This window comes from Crocuta crocuta, unplaced genomic scaffold (genome assembly GCF_008692635.1).
Source record: "Crocuta crocuta isolate KB4526 unplaced genomic scaffold, BGI_CrCroc_1.0 scaffold147, whole genome shotgun sequence".
Taxonomy (NCBI): domain Eukaryota; kingdom Metazoa; phylum Chordata; class Mammalia; order Carnivora; family Hyaenidae; genus Crocuta; species Crocuta crocuta.
In genome coordinates, this window is record NW_027532594.1 from 1,719,522 (window position 1) to 1,737,084 (window position 17,563).

Here is a 17,563-nt window from a genome sequence, read left to right on the forward strand (position 1 = left end):
CATTTTTTATAGTAGCCAGAATATGGGAAAAAACTATGTCTATTGATAGACGAATAGATAGGGAAGATGTGAGATGGATGGATGGATAGATAGAAGATAGATAGCTATAGTGGAATATTACTCAGTCATAAAAAAGGATGAGACCTCACCATTTGAGACAACGTGGATGGACCTAGAGGGTATAATGCTAAGTGAAATAAGTCAGTCAGAGAAAGACAAATACCATATGATGTCACTCATATGTATAATCTAAAAAAAAAACCCAGATGAATAAACAAACAAAAGGCAAAATCAGACCTATAGATACAGTGGTTTCCAGAGGAAAGGGAGTTAAGGGGATTAGCAAAATGGGTGAAAGGGAGTGAGAGGTATAGGCTTCCAGTTACAATGGCATGAATAAATCACAGGAATAAAAGTCACAACATAGGGATTATCATCAATGATATTGTAGTAGTATTGCATGACAGATGTTAGCTACACTTGTGGTGAGCAAAGCATAAGGTATAGAGGAGTTGAATAACTATGTTGTACACATGAAACTAATGTAACATTGTATGTCGACTATACCAAAAAAAAATAAAGAAAGACAACGAAAAAACTACAATTGAATGAATGGCAGTTGAACAATGACTCTTGAGATGATAGCATGAAGAACAAGGTGGGTAGTGGTGGACTCTGAGAGATGTGGAAATTTGATGGTTGGTAAAGGTGATACCAAGGTCATAGACTCTGTTCATATGAACCTGTCAGCTTTCTTTACTGGACATTGACTGTCCAATTACCCCTAGTTAAGTACTGTGTGAATGCATCGTTTGGGTCTAAAGAAGGTGGGAAGGAGTACTAATAGAACAATATAAATTTATCATTCATTTCTCATGAAAAATAAAACAAATACACTGTGACAGTGAATCAGAAGATTGGTGTGTGTGTGTGTGTGTGTGTGTGAGAGAGAGAGAGAGAGAGAGGGAGAGAGAGACAGAAAGACTATTCACTTAGTGGTAGTTATAAAACCATTGGATATAACAATATGAACAATAAACCAAGAGACTGGCTGTTTTTGTGGAAAGAGTTCTAGATTAGGCATCCAGATCTGTGAATGCCAGCTTTCTGTCCTGTGTGACCTTGGATGAGTCGCTTTGCCTATGTGAATCTGTTCCCTAAATTGTCCTTTATTTCAATCCAAAATAAGGAAATTATTCACTTTATTTCTATTTTTGTAATTATCCTTAAATTTTAGAATTCACACTTATTCATTTTGTCTGATGTTGATACCCAACCCAAAGGCTAGTCTTCACATCTTTCTTGTCATAGAGTTGCCTCCCACTAAGGTGTTGAAAATACAGATGCTGGCTTTCCCAGATCTATCTACTAACAAGAACACAAGCTTGTGACAGAATCTTCACCCATGGCGCTGAGGAGAAGCCTGCTGGATAAAAAAGGGTTCCTACCTAGCAACAAGAGAAAAATGAGAAGCAATTCTGCTATTCCTCATCTATTCCGCTCTTCTTCAGTAAGGTACTGTTATGGCTGGAGCAGCCATCTTGCACATATGAAGGGACACATTGGAAATCCCAGTCAATACCCTGAAGACAAGGAATGGAAATTCAGTAAGAGCTTAGATCCTCTGAGTCATTTCTAAGCTACTGAAAAAAAACCTTGAGCTGTCTATCTTGGAATTTCTTGTAATGATCCCCATTATTTAAGCCACTTTTGGTTGGATATTTTGCTTTTTCCAGACAAAGATATTCTACCTGATACCATCCACTTCCTGAGAAATATAAGAACCTTATAAAATAGAAGCAATTCAAAAATGACTACAACACACATCCATTAAATCTACGAATCTGCTCCTCTATGTACCTACACCCGGCTTCCCTTCTGCCACAGTGGATGACTGTCCGTGCTCCTGTATAAAGGCTACCCCTCCATTTGTGTGTGAATGCCATCCTTTTCTGCTTGCTCAAGGATATCAGTCTCTTTCCTCATTGTCAACTTTTTCTTCACTTCTGATTATTCTGATCATCCTACAAATAGAGGGTAATGTATAAACCACATCTTCTTTATCCATTCATCAGTTAATGGATATTTAGGCTCTTTCCATAATTTGGCTACTGTTGAAAGTTCTGCTATAAACATTGTGGGGGGCAGCGACATGGATGGAGCTGGAAGGTATTATACTAAGTGAAATAAGTCAGTCAGAGAAAGACAGATATCAAATGTTTTCACTCATATGTGGAACTTGAGAAACTTAACAGAAGACCATGGGGGAAGGGAAGGGGAAAAAAATAGTTACAGAGAGAGAGGGAGGCAAACCATAAGAGATTCTTAAATACAGAAAACTGAGGGTTGATGGGAGAGAGGGAGAGGGGAAAATAGGTGAGGGGGATTGAGGAGGGCACTCGTTGGGATGAGAACTGGGTGCTGTATGTAAGCAATGAATCATGGGTCTCTACCCACCCCGAAACCAAGACCATACTGTATACACTGTAGGCTAGCCAAATTGACAATAAATTATATTTTTAAAAATAGAGGGTAATATCTTCCATTCAAAATAGAGCAGAACAAAACAACAAAAATCTGCTTGACTCTCTTTCCCATTACAGTCACTACTCCATTTCCTTACTTACCATTGTACCAAAATTCTTTGAAATACCCACCTATACTTCACATTCTCCACTAACTTTCTCCTCTTTTGAGTCCCCTCCATTCAGGCTTTAAAATTTTTTTTAAGTGTTTTATTTATTTTTGAGAGAAAGAGAGAGACACAGCATGAGCAGGGGAGGGTCGGAGAGAGAGGGAGACACAGAATCTGAAACAGGCTCCAGGCTCTGAGCTGTCAGCACAGAGCCCGACGGGGAGCTCGAACCCACGAACCATGAGATCATGACCTGAGCAGAAGTTGGACGCTTAACCAGCTGAGCCACCCAGGCGCCCCCATTCAGGCTTTTTTCTTGGCCACTCTTCAGAGAAACTTAACAAAGTCACCAGTGACTTCCATGTCACCAAATCCAATGGCTGTTTCTCAGTTCATAATTTTTAACCCACCAGGAGCCTTTGACACATTGTTACTTTCTCTGTGAAACATTTTATTCACTTGACTAACTTTACCCATCTCTTCTCTCTTGCTACATACTGGGTGGGGCTCCTTCTCAATCTCCTTTGAGAGTTCCTTTCGGCTTCCTAAGCACTAAATGTTGCAGTGCCTCAGAGATCAGCATTCTGACCTCTCCATTTACATTCCCCAGGTGATTTTATTTCATTACATTCCATCACTACAATGGTGAATCCCAAATATCTTGGCTCAGAGTGATAGCTCAATATATCTGACTGTCTAGTTAGACATCTAGGTTTAGTTGTCTAACGGGCATTTCAAATTTAACATTGTTGAAAGCTATACTCTTTGTTTCCCCCCTCTAACTGCTTTTTTCATTCCTTATCCTCCGTAAATGGTCTGGCCCAAACCTTGGAGTCATCCTTGATGCATTTTTTTAAAAAATTTACATTCTATATCCATTCAACCAGCAAATGCCTCTTGGTGCCGCTTCTGCTGTCATCCTTATCCAGGCCACTATCAACTCTCATCCGTATTATTGCAACAGATTCTCAATCACGTAAAGACTGAATCTGGCTATGAGTAAATTGTTCACACAAGTACTCTTTTCTTGGCCTACAATCATCCAGGTAGTAGAGGGTACTTAATACCACAAATAAGTAAGATCTCTTTCCCAGCATAATCACAAGATTTTCAATTGCTTCTCTCTCCTAACATCGCTGTCCTTCCCCCACTTTTGTGAATAGGTGAGTAAATGCTAGATCTATGTAGCTGATTAACCTCAAGCACAGTTAAATACTAACATGTTATTTCTGCGTCTGTAAATCCGCTTGGCAAGCTTGTACTTCCCTGTTCTAGGGGACCGCACCCACACCCTATACACGAGGTTACAGAACACCACGTCACCATTCTACCCTGGTGGTCTGTCACATAGTCACCACCCCACGGCTTCTCAAATGTCTAATTACGGTTGGTCATTTCAAGACAAAGAACTTAAAATCGATAGGTCTCTGCCAAAACTAACACCTGAGTGTCACAATGCAATTGGTTACCATGGTGTGCTGTAGAGTGTAATTGGTTAACTGAATATTGACATATTCTGCCTTACTGAGATCCGTAGAAGCTCACGGCCACCTTTGTTCGGGGTCATTCTCTGCATTTCTCCATGAGATCAGGAGATCAGGTTTGGCCCGGCCGTAAATAAAATCTGGCTTCGCTTCTATTCGGCGTTTGGTGGTCTTTCCAACAATCACCCTGTGTCAGTCTACACTTTGGGTTTCCTCAAAGGTGGCTCCTGATTCCTAACACACTTCACTGGGACAGGCATGTGACCTAGTGTTATTCTTTCCACGTATACAGTGCTACAGAGGGTGTGCCAAACATTGTCTTGGTTTGACCTTGATTTCTCCTACTTTAATAAACCTGAGGGAATCGTGAATTGCAGGAAGCAGCAGTCAGCTGTAACCTGACCCTTGCTTGGCCCCTCACAGAGCAAAATACTGTGGCACTCATTAAATATTCAGCAATCTATTCCCAGTTTAAAACAAACAGAGTTGATCTTTTCAGACCATCTAGTGGGTCTGCATTACAACTGAAGAATGACTTTCCAGCTTCATTAAACATTTAGGCTGTTTCTTGGCTTGGTGCAGCTGCCGTAATCATGACAGCAGATCGAGTGTGGCAGTGTAGACTCTCTTTTTAATGCAAGGAAGCTTCCATTATATTCTTACTGATGATCTTTGGCAGGGATGACAGGAGGGGAGATAGAAGCATCAGAAAGCTAACTAAGTACAGAAACATACCAGAAATTGGCATGTGTTAAAAAGAAACAAGTGTTAGAACTATATAATGTGTGGGATGTTTGACAATAACATCGTTACCATTTATTTGTTTTGAAATGCCTTCCCTTGCTCCTTAGTCTGGGTGAAAGTACAACAGAGGACTTAGCTAAAACCATTCATAAACTTGTGCCAGTATTGATACTAATGATGACCTAAAAGATACTACATATGTAAGCTCTTTGGGTACCTTCAACTTGCTCCTTTATATTCACAGCAGTTTGGTCCTCCATCAATAAAGATTTTTATTTTTTCATATCAATTGTTTTAAGAGCCCACCTCTGATCGTGATTATCAACTACTGCTTTTGTAGCATGTGTTCTGATGTCCCCAAGTAAGTGCTGGGTCTAGTGGGAATTCAGAGAACCTGTGTTCCTATTGAGGCAGTTAAATGATTAAAATGGGAACTACAGTGTATTTGTGAAGTGCTTTAAAGTTGTGCTACTTTCTAAAAATTTTTAATGTTTATTTTTGAGAGAGAGCGAGCGAGCGAGCATGAACAGGTAAGGGACAGAGAGGGAGACAGAATCTAAAGCAGGCTCCGGGCTCTGAGCTGTCAGCACAGAGCCTGATGCGGGGCTTAAACTCACAAACTGTCAGATCATGACCTGAGCCAAAGTCGGTCACTTAACTGACTGAGCCACCAGGCTATCTGTGCTAACTACTTAAAAAAAAAAGAAAATGATGAGGGACACCTGGGTTGCTCAGTCAGCTGAGCATCTGATTTCAGCTCAGGTCATGATCTCACAGTGTGAGTTCAAGCCCCACGTCATACCTTGGATCCTGGAACCTGCTTCAGATTCTTTGTCTCCCCTTCTCTCTCTGCCCCTCACCCACTCATGCTCTGTCTCTGTCTCTCAAAAATAAATAAACATTAAAAAAAAACAAAAAACGGTGGTGAGGCACCTTTACATTTCCTCTTCCACCCTCCAAAACCAATGAAAATTTAAAATATATTAAATATGAATTCATTGTAAATATAAGGTAAAAAAAAAAGTTTTGTTTTCCTTATGCGTTCTCTCTCATCCATCAACCTGTTCTGGCCTTATAACTTCCTCCTCGTGCTGCCAGAGAACCAACATCTAAAAGTCTTTGTTGCATATTCCCCACTCCTCCATGTTTCGCTCAAACTCTGCCTGGGAGCAGGGGCTTTTTATTGGCTTTAGTGTAATTTGTCATAGAAGACATTGCATGGGATAATCTCTCCTTTGGCATAATTCTTCTGCATTCTGCTGGTCCTTAAATATCTTTTAGTAATGAAATTTCAAGCTGAATCTGCTCTCAGAGATAGTCTAATCTAACTTACTTATAGATATGAATCTAAGGTCTAGACGGGCAGCATGCACTGCCTTGAAGATTGTTTCAGCTTCTTCTCAGTTTTATCAATCTATTTTCTATCCCATGGGATAATATTTTCCTATTTGTCGGCCTTTATGTTGTTCCACTTTGTTCCACTTATCATGACCCTTCTCAGGGCATGCCTCTCTGGATTGTACACATCTTTCTCCCATTCTGTCGTATCTCTTCAGCTCCAGCTCTGTCATTTTGTGTGTGAGATGGGGGTGGGAGGAGGTTCGACTCTTGATACCCGCATTTTGTCATCTTCTACCTTAAACACATCTATCATCTATCTATCTATCTATCTATCTATCTATCTATCTATCTATCAATCTATCATCTACCTACCTACCTACCTACCTATTTATTTAGAGAGCTGGGAAGAGGGGCAGGGTTGGGGGGGAGAGAGAGAAGAGAGACTGAGAATCTTACACAGGCTCCACGCTCAGTGTGGAGTCTGATGTGGGGCTCCATCCCACAACTCTAGGATTATGATCTGGGCTGAAATTAAGAGCTGGAAGCTGGATGCTCAAGTGACTGAGCCACCCAGACACCCATTAAACACATTTTTTAAACCAAGAACAAAAGGTATATAAACAATGTCTCACGTCCCTTGAATGCAGAATTAAGAAATGTGTTGAATCTGTCCTCATACAGCTGGCTACAAAGTTTTCTATCTACCAGATCTCCATACCTTGTTCCTTTTTTGCTTCACACCCAGCAAGGAACCCAACACCAGGCTCACACTAATGCCTGTTTGATGAAGACAGGACTGTAGATCAAGAGTCAGACTCAACCAGCTGAGCCCCCCAGGCACCCCTCTATACCATGTTTGTATGAGTCATATGTAACTAACACACAGAAAGTTGCTAGTAAGAAACTGCATAAGTTTTGTCCTGCTTCCTTCTGTTAATGTCCAGTTTTACCATTTAGATTTGATTCTTTCTACTTAATGTTTGTGTCACAGAGTTTGTTTTTTTCCCCACATTCTATCTATTTAAAGTATGTTGGAAGAATATTCACTGGCTCAGTTCCCATGCATACATCTTCAGTAAAGTCCCATTTTTTCACTTTCTTTTGTGGCTTTGCATTTTGCTTTGTTGACTCTTGCTTCAGATTCTCTGGGTTAAGATCCAAGTGGCAGGCCAGAACACCAATTTATTCAGTTGCATGGAGACATAAAATGGCTAGAATCAGCATCCCCTTCCCTGTTCAGAGTCGGCTAACCCTCACACACCTGGCTCCTTGACTAAGTTTTTTAGACTTTGACTGAGCAGAAATTTCCTAAGCATGTTACTCCTGCTGTCAGATTACGGTACAATGAAGTAAAGTACATTAGCCACATTCCAGGCCCAGAGTTGTACCCTGGTCATTGTGATAGGGCTTTGCCAGCTCTGGGCACATGAAGTGAAATAGGAGACCCTTAGGTGTTTATTTAAGTGGATCTATTTTTATTTTCAAGTTCCTAACAACGTTTTCCCAATACATATTTGGGTTTCTTATTTACATTTGCTTGATTTCTTTCCCAATATACTTATTAGCTTCCCTCCAGCAGTGCCTTTTCTAGTTCTTGACTCCTATATCTCCTTCTTTAAAGGACTTATTCTGAGTTTATCAAACATATAAACTGGATATGTTTGATAAACAGGTCCTGGATCCTGTATGTAGTGCTGTCTATGGTCTCCAGTTTTGAGTATTCTCCTCTTCCTTTACAGCGAACACTTGCTGGCTCTCCTTGTTTCACTGAGCTCTTCCTTCAGCTCTTTGTAACCCTCTGTCTGCCTTCCATCTATGAAGGCTCTGGGGATAAAGGAAGGGATCTCAAGTTTCATGGCACAACAGCAACCTTACCCTCCACTTATCTGGTTTCCAAAGCACATGTCCTCTCCCAGCCAACAACTTAGAACGTCACCTAGAACTGCTGCAGGTTTCTACACGAGCCACTGGAGCCTACCATCCAGCTCCTAACCAAGCTTGCTGTAGGGAAGTACCATCTAGTCTGAGGCCCTTGCTGGCGCTTCGACTTCCTCCGGATCAGAAGCCAATGGACTTGAACCATGATGGTTGGTTTTGAGGTAGTTTTATTAGTGGCCACTGGGAGAACTCAGTGTCCCGGACGCCACTTCTGCACTCGCTGTAAAACAGCCATCAAGGCATCTCCCAGCACGTGGCTCAGTGTTGCCCCTATGAGATTACATGCGAGAAGTGCTCCTTAGGAGTCACTCTTAGCACTTCTGTTGCTTTTTGTCTTCCATCGTTTCTCAGCTGATTGTGGAGATGCTCATCTCCCTCTTGTGCTCTCATTAGATTATAAATTCCAGGCATGCAGGCCCTGACTTACTCATCTCCACATGCCTCCCGCCTACAGCATTGTGCCCCAGGAGGAGTGGAAGAAAATGTCTGTAAAAGGAGTTTCATAGAACTGTGATTGAGAATGTACAGAATCTTTCAGGGGTGGTCATGAATCGTTAGGGTAGCTAAGGACCTTTCTGTAGCTGAGAAAGTTTTGAAAATCTGTTCTCAAGTTCTTACAGCAGGGGATGTATCATCTTTTGCAAAAGGTATTTAAAGGAAAGGAGACTGCGTGTTTTGATTGAGCCGTCTCGGGATATACACATGACCAGAAGGCAGGAGTTGCTGTAAACAAGCAAAAAGCCCCAGTCTTGCTTCATCCTCAACTATTCCCTTTCTCTCTGTTTTCCCCCCAAATCCCTAGTTTAAGCTAATCTTCTTAGGGGAACCTTTTAGCCCTGTTTAATCAGGGGAGAGGAAACCTGAGGCAGAGAGAGGAACCTACAGGGGGAGGTGTGACATTCTGAAAACTCTGTATGTTCCTTGAAATATATTAAAATACAGATTTGCATTTTCGGACCCGAAATATCTGGGTTGCCTTGAAGGAGGATTAGGAGTGTCATATCAGGGATGCAAAGCGAAAGCTTCAACATCCACCCTTTGACATCTAGAGGAGGGCTTCTGGGTCTGTAAAAACAGCATTTGTTTTGAAAGTCAAGCTTTGTGGCGAGAGAATTTCTTTAGCACCTGTCAAGAGCCATCCTGTGGACTAGATCATAATAAAAGGCAGGGATAGAAGAGAAGTCAGTGTATGGCAGAGGGTAGGTGGCATGTGTGAAAGAGGAGAGAAAAATGAGGGGAAGCAGGCAGTGAGACGCGGGGGTCGTAACCACCCCGCTTTGGGCTGATGTCCTGGCAGCCAAGGTAAATTGGTGGAGACAAAAGCAAAGGGCTTTGTGCCTGAACCTTCCAGATCCCTGGAGGTTGGCAACATCTGCTGGTTGGCACATCTGCCAAGGCTCACCCCTGAAGGAGAAGATGTCATGACAGATGGGCCCGAGGCAGCCCTCAGATCTCCACAGCCCACCGACAGTTTGCAAGCAGCCAGAGGTCCCTAAGAGGGCCACTGCAGAAATTCAGAGATCTGGGGAGGACTGCCTGGAGGCTGAGGTCAGGAGGAAGAAACTGCAGAGGAAGGGGAAGTGACCAGCACTCTGGAGCCTGGTGGCCAATGATAGAATGCTGTTCCCAGCGGGCAGGTGGATGGGCCTGTTGAGCCTCAGCAGTCACCAGTGTAGGGCACAGACCAAATATTGACTGTGACCAAGGCCTGGGCCCTAGAAGGAAGGTGAGAAACAGACCAGCTAGAGGAAAAGAGCTGGCTTTAGTTAGGAAAGCCATTTGCTCATTGAATCCATGTGGTATGTATTAGCCCTTTGGGGTGAATAGTATTTTTATTTTGTGTCTGAAGAAGCTGTGGCTCCAGAAGTTGAGAGTAATTTACCCAAATTTGTCCAGGGGCCAGCAGGCGTGGGGCAGGATTCAGCACTCACCCTCAGCAGTTCAGCCAGGGACTAAGCATCACTTTCTCTGCTCCACTGAGCTTTTTATATTTTCTGGTGTCTGCATTTAGTTGTCTTGCTTAATTTTGAAAGATGCCCAGAATTCTTCCAAGATACACACCCCAAACAATGTGGCTTGCTACTGTGGTAATGACTCAATCAAATACCTTAAATTTTTTAAAATGTTTTATTTATTTTTGAGAGAAAGAGAGACAGAAGAGCATGAGCAGAGGAAGGGTAGAGACAGAGCAGACACGGAATCTGAAACAGGCTCCAGGCTCTGAGATGTCAGCACAGAGCCTGACATGGGCTCGAACTCGGGAATGGTGAGATCATGACCTGAGCTGTAATCAGATGGTTAGCCCACTGAGCCACTCAGGCACCCTATGAATCAATTACCTTTTAATAAAAATGCTGCCGTAATTCCAAATAAAAAACACCACACAGGATGAAAGTGGTTACTGGGGGAATCCCTTGATGAGTTCTCTTAGCTGATTTTATGACTCACTTATTTGGAGCTTATTGGATTTACATTTTATACTCCGAACTCAAAAGGAAATCGATAAACATAGCAGAATGTTGAATGTTTCACACTTCATGGCTTTTCCATTTTTCTTTGTTTTGCATTTGGTCAGAGCCTGTGATAAAGACCTATCTCGGTACCTATATTTTTCTCATTAACTCACCAATGCAGAAAGTCCATTGCTTAATCAGGATTTTGTCATAGTTTACATTTCAAGTGTTTCTTGGGAGTTAAAAAATATATACCCTTGTTATCAGACAAAGCCAACAAAGAAAGAGGTGGCAAAGGAGTTAGCATGTGGCCTGAGTGGGAGGCACATGTGGTCTGACTGAGGTCAGGGGTGGTTAGGGAACTGGGTATTACAGCCCATCATAGGCCAGTACGTTGACCCACCGCTTCCCATCTCCTCTCTACCAGCATTTCCCCAGGGGGTTAGACTGCAAAATAGGTGAGGCCAGAAGCAGAGGAAGGTGCATGTTGGCTGTAGACAAGTCTGATTAAATGCCACTCCTTTTATTCTGTAGGGAGACAAAATAGCTACCTAGAGCATATGTTTATGATTTGAACTTGAAATATCATTGGTATAATATGCATTTTGCTTAAAAATGAGGCTAAGGGTGATTGTAGGGAATTGTACTGAGGCTTCCATAAGTCAGACATAGGGGTTTGGGAATGCCTTGACCTCTATAAAAGTATAATGACCTTGACATAAATAATTCCTTGCTGGGGTTTTTGAAATTTCTTAACCTTTATTTAGATTTGAAAATATTGGGAAGGACTAAAATGACATTCGTAGTGCTGGACTGAGTGTATTTGTCTTTGAATGCCCACATGACATGTAGCATCTTCTGTGCTCCATGGCCAGGCACACTGTTCAGCCTGGGTTTTAAAATACAGGGAGTAGAGTGTGGTGCCTGGGTGGTTCAGTCAGTTAAGCGTCCAACTTCAGCTCAGTTCATGATCTCATGGTTCATGAGTTCGAGCCCTGCATCAGGCTCTGTGCTGACAGCTTGGAGTCTGGAACCTGGAGCCTGCTTCAGATTCTGTGTCTTCCTCTCTCTCTGCCCCTCCGCAACTCATGCATGCACATGTGCACACATGCTCTCTTTTTCTCTCTTGAAGATAAATAAACATTAAAAAATAATAATAAAACAAAATATGGGGCTCAGAGCTTGGTAAATGCCTTTGCTGGACATTAAAATAGGACAGGAAGAATTCATATTGTGATCCCAAAAAGATTAAATTCACATCACTAGGGAGTTCGATTTAATGAGTCTTAGAAAATAAATGATCATCTTAAGAAAAAATTATAGCATCCTTATAATGTATGCAAATTCAACAGAAGTTAGAATATACCAGGATTTCTCATTTAGCTGATTTTTTAATTTAATGTAATTTTAAATAAATTTAGGCACACCTAATAATTACAGCAGGATTGCAACAGCTTTACAGGAATTGAGAATTATAGCATTGTGAATCATAAGACTAGAGAAAAAAAATTTCTCATACATCCCCCTCAGAGCTAACATCATTTTGGTGTGTTAATCATTGATTCTTCAGCTGACTCTCCCCCTGATATGGGAATCACCTGGGAAGCTTGTTACAGTGCAGGTCCCAGGTTCCTTCTCTGAGTCAGAGTCACTTCAGGTAGGACCCCACAAATTTTTATTTTTAACAAGCTCCTGGGGTTGCTTCTGATTTGCAGCTGGGAGATTAGCTCGTTTAGCTAGGCAGGGGATAGTTTTATTACCAGTTGATCTGGAGGGCTCATTCCAGGGTTTGCTGCACAGATCACCTCTGATGAAGGCAGTGGGAAGCCACTAAAGGCTCCAAGCAGGAGGTGACCCAATCTTATTTGCTTTTTAAAGTTATTCTGGAATTAGTTCATAGCTAGAGTATGAGAGGAACCAGGCTTGGATTCAGGGGGACTGATTATGAAAATAGTGGACACAGCTGAGGCATATTTAGAAGTTGGATTTGGTAGAACCTGGTGATGACTGAATTTCACAAGGAAATAGCAAGACATCTTTCAGATTCAGGTAATAGTATAGATGGTAAGGACTATTCATGGAGATAGGGCACACAAGAACTTTATTTGTATACATTTTTTATTAGAATTTCTCTCAAATGCTTTTCCAAAAGGTGGTATTTAAATAATGTATTTTAATTTAGGCAAAATATAACTATCATTACATTATAATGAAATCTTTAACAGGGAAAAGTAGTAACTTCACAGTGAGAAATCAGGTAGACCTCACCTTAACCAAGTGATCCAAATTAATGTCACCGGGAATGAGACATATCCACACCATGTGCCTCCTGATATGATGCAGTGAGAAGGGCACCACATCACGTCTGGGGTGTTCTTACCAAAAGTGCATAAACTTGTTGTAATGAGAAAACCTCAAACTAAGAATGAGGGACACTCTACAAAATAACGGGCAAGTCCTCTTCAAATGTGTCAAGGGCAAGGAAAAAGAGGCACTGTCATAAACAGAAGACTAAGGAGACAGGACAGCCAAATGAAATGTGGGGCCTGGGACAGAAAAAGGACATTTAGTGGGAAAACTGGCAAAATTTGAATAAGGTGTGTAAGTTATTTCATAGTATTATAGTAGAGGTGATGGTCTCCAGGTTTTAATAATTATACTATGATTATGGAAGATGTTACATTTAGGGAAATCTGAGTGAAGGGGATATGTGTTCCCTACTATTTTAGCCACTTTTCTGTACATTTAAATTACAAAGTTAAAAAATTGCGAACAACATCCATTTTTGCAACAACTAAAAAATATATAGTAAAAGACACCTTTAAAAGGTCTCTAGCTTCTGTGAAAGAAATCACTGGTGCTTGAAACCATGTGTATGTAGGGTACAAAATCTATGTGAATTGGGTCCAGTTCCTGTGAGTCTAATAATTTTCCTCTTTGCTAGTTTGGACTGATCAGGCTACAAAACCTCTGTATTTCCACCATATCCATCATTGCTCTCAGGTGAACCTCTTGATACTGTGGGATTTCTGGGGGTAAACTCCTGCATGACTGGTGAGGCCATGTAGCAGCACTCTTGGGCTGAAATGCTGAGATCGAGAGTGACAGGCAAACTGTCTGCAATATCTATTCCTTAATTTCCCTTCTGGAAACATCTTTTCCCAGAACTATCTTCCTACCCTAATCACTCTCTCCCTCACCACGTAAACCTGAAACCCACTTTAACCTACTTGTTATGCTTCACACCTTTGCCTCACACACTTGGAAGTAGCAAAATCAACTCAGAAGTTCAGGTGTTAACAAGTGATGAAGCCCCTCCTCGTTTTCTCCCCTCTCAAAAGATATTTGCATTTAACAGCTAGCTGGGATGAACTGGAGGGAATTTTACACTCTGAGGCAAAACCAGAGCAGTGCAGAGCTGGGTCGGGCGTTTTCCGTGTTTCTGGAGTCATACAGGTACGTAAAACTTCTGGAGCTAACGTTGCAGGGATCCTTGCGCTCTGGAACTGGCCTTTTGCAGGGCCAATGCCTGACTGTCCTGGGAGAAGTAACATGGGATTGTTTTCGCCAGAATTGAGACTTGTTATGTTTTGATGCTGACCTTGTTTTCAAGTTAACCTTAGTTTGACTCCCTTTTCAAAATGGCTGCACGCTCTTGCTTTGATACTTACCAATGCCATTAATATTTTGGAACCAGAGGACAGTATTGTATTTTCATTCCCATCTCAAATGTAAATCACATTCTAAATCCTATATTATCATTAAGGTGGTTTGTTTACAATTCCTGGGGTTATTTGGCATTGGCTACCAATGGCTACAAAATCCCACAAATGGCTACCAGGACATTTTCTCTTGAACAGTAGAGACAATGATAGCTTTCTTAGTTGTTTACCCAGCATTAAATGAAGCCTCCTTGCCTTTGTGTCTCCTGCCTGCCTTTAGCTGATGCAGTAAAGAGTCTGCCCAAGGCCCTGAGCTTCTTAGCAGAGAGAAGCCTGGGAAATAGATTCAGGGCATTATTTGCAGGACAGGTATCGGCAGCCTGAGTTCGAGGAGCAGACTCAGGAGAGGGAGAGCTGTGCCCCAAGAGATGAACTCTGACTGCTTAAAATAGTCTTCATAGTCCACCTCCTCCAAGCCTGAGCTTGATAAACAAGCTTTAATCTCAATTGCTCTCTGTCACCTCCATTTTACTTGACACTGCCATTCTCCAGGTGGCTGTTCCTGGATGGTGCTTAGCCAGAGATTCATTTGTTCCTTTTTATTTCACTGCCAATGTTAATTTTGACTTTATGGAAGTATAATTTACGTACCGTAAAATTCACCCGTTGCAAGTGCATAATTCAATGATGTTTTTGTAGAAGTAAAACTTTTTTTAATGGGTCGTGCATCCATTGCTGTAATCTAATTTTAGAACATTTCATCATCCTAGTGAAATCCTTTATGTCTGTTAACCCCCAACTCCAGGCAACCTCGTATCTATATGTTCTTCTGTGTTAATACAGACTTTTTTTGCATTTCATATAAATGGAATCATATAGCACATGGTCATTTGTGTCTGGCTTCTTTAATAATGTTTTTGAGGCCCTTCCATGAGGTAGCAGGTTGGCGCTGTTTTTGTGATGGTGGGTTCCTGCTACTCCAATCTCAAAATTCCTTAAAGTTTCCAGGACCACCTGCTCATTAAATGGTCCTCCTAGATCTCTTCCTGTTCCTCTAGAGTCAGTTTTCCACGTTGTTTGATCTGATCCTGTTCTTCTCCCTGCTCAGCATGGATGGCCTCACCTGGGCTCAGCTGCCTGGCCCTGCCCTCTCCAGTCCGCCTTACCACCTTCAGGTTTTTGTTCAAATGATCCCTCCTTAAAGGGGTCCTCTCTGAACTCCCAGAATAAAACAACATCACTTGTCTTAAACTATTGGCTTGCCCTGCTCTGTTTCTTCATAGTTTATTAACTCTTGAAATTATATTTTCTGTTTATCTTTAAAAATATTTTTGAGATATAATTGCCATATAACAGTTTCAAGTGTACATGATTCAATATATGTTTACACTGCAAAATTATCACCACAGTAAGTCTAGTTAACACACATTATCATACAAACATATACTTTTTTTTCTTGTGATAGAACTTCTAAAATCTTAATAACTTTCAAATATACAATGCAATGTTATTAACTATAGTTTCCATATACTGCTCATTGTATACCCAGGACTGACTTTATGACTAGAAGTTTGTGTTTATTGATCACCCATTCTGCACCCTCTGCCTTTCACCGCATCTCTGGCGACTGCCAATCAGTTCTCTGTATCTGAGTTCATTTTTTCTTTTTAAAGATTTTACATATTAGGGGTGCCTGAGTGGCTTAGTTAAGCATCTGACTTCGGCTTGGGTCGGGGTCTCACCGTTCATGAGTTTGAGCCCTGCATTGGGCTCTCTGCTCTCAGCGGAGAGCCTGCTTCAGATCCTTTGTCCCCTTCTCTCTCTTAGGCTGTGGTCAGCTTAGGTGATAGATATACTCCAGAGGTTAATAGGACAAAAAATTGAGAAGCAGTACTTCTAGAGGATTTAGGGGATGGATGCCAATGGGTGGTCAGCAACCACCTAGTTCAGGTGTTGGAGCTAGACATGATGGTAAAAGCCCAGAAGAAGCTAGTAAAAAAGATCTCTGAAATAATGAAAAGCTATTCCATCCTGATGCTCTTTTTGAGCAATTGGTGTGTGGTGACCTCGGAATGTACTTTCTCAGTTAGTATCTCATCATCATTGATACATAGTCAAGACATTAGTTATTTTGCCTAAGCATAAGAGGAATATTGAGTTAAAGTAAAATCATAGTACTAGACATGATGTTATAAAGAGAGCTGACAGAGTGCCTGTAAGTGGTTGGGGGCAGGAGTTTACTATATGGTATGTGTGGATTTGGTGGGTTACTAGGTGTTATCATGTAAGGTAAAAGCTTACTAGTAGAGTGAATACAAAAGCTTGAATTAAGGCTATAGTGAATTCAAGGATAGTAGAAGAGTGATGAAGGTAATGAGAGCTTTGGTGGGTTAATGTTCATTAAAGCAAGACTTCCTCCTCCAATTAAATGAATGAGTAGCAGTGATATTGGCCGTTAACCATACAGCTAGTGCTCTTGGCTATATGAAAAGACTAATGGTTTTGTTAATTACTAGTACTGGAATGAGTGGTATGGGTGTTCCTTGGGATAGAAAGTAGGCTAAGGATGCTTTTGTTTTGTGACACAAGCCATTAATTATTGTCCCTGCTTAAGGTGGAATGGCTATTCCCGTATTCACTGAAAGTTGCATGGTGGTTGCAAATGAGTGTGGTAGTAGGCTCAGCACGTTTGCTGAGCCAGTAAATAGAATGAGTAACGTGAGTCTTAGGGTTCAGTTTTGTCCTTGATTTTGTTCTATGAGTATGGATAGTTATTATTTGTTATTATTTGTTTTGATGTTAGCTGAATTAGTCATTGTTTGGTGGCAATTAGACAGTTGCTGATGAGTAGGGGATATAATGATTAAAATTATAATAGATAACTCTAACATTATTGGGGCTATGAAAGCGTCACATAGATTTTCATTTACTTTTTCTCTCAAGGGGTGAAGTGCTCCAGTGTTTTCATTGTTTTTAATTCTGGGTTTGATGGGTAGTAATGTTTTGAAATTTTTAGTTGAAATATAACAAATAGGGCTATAATTATTGATATGAAGGTGATAAATTATGTTGATATGTCTAGTTGTGGCATATCATTAAAAAGAGATTTAGGGGCGCCTGGGTGGCTTAGTCGGTTAAAGGTCCGACTTTCACTTAGGTCATGATCTAGTGGTTCGTGGGTTCGAGCCCTGCATCGGGCTCTGTGCTGACTGCCAGCTCGGAGCCTGGAGCCTGTTTCAGTCTGTGACTCCCTCTCTCTCTGATCCTCCCCTATTCACGCTGTCTCTCTCTCTCTCTCTCTCTCTC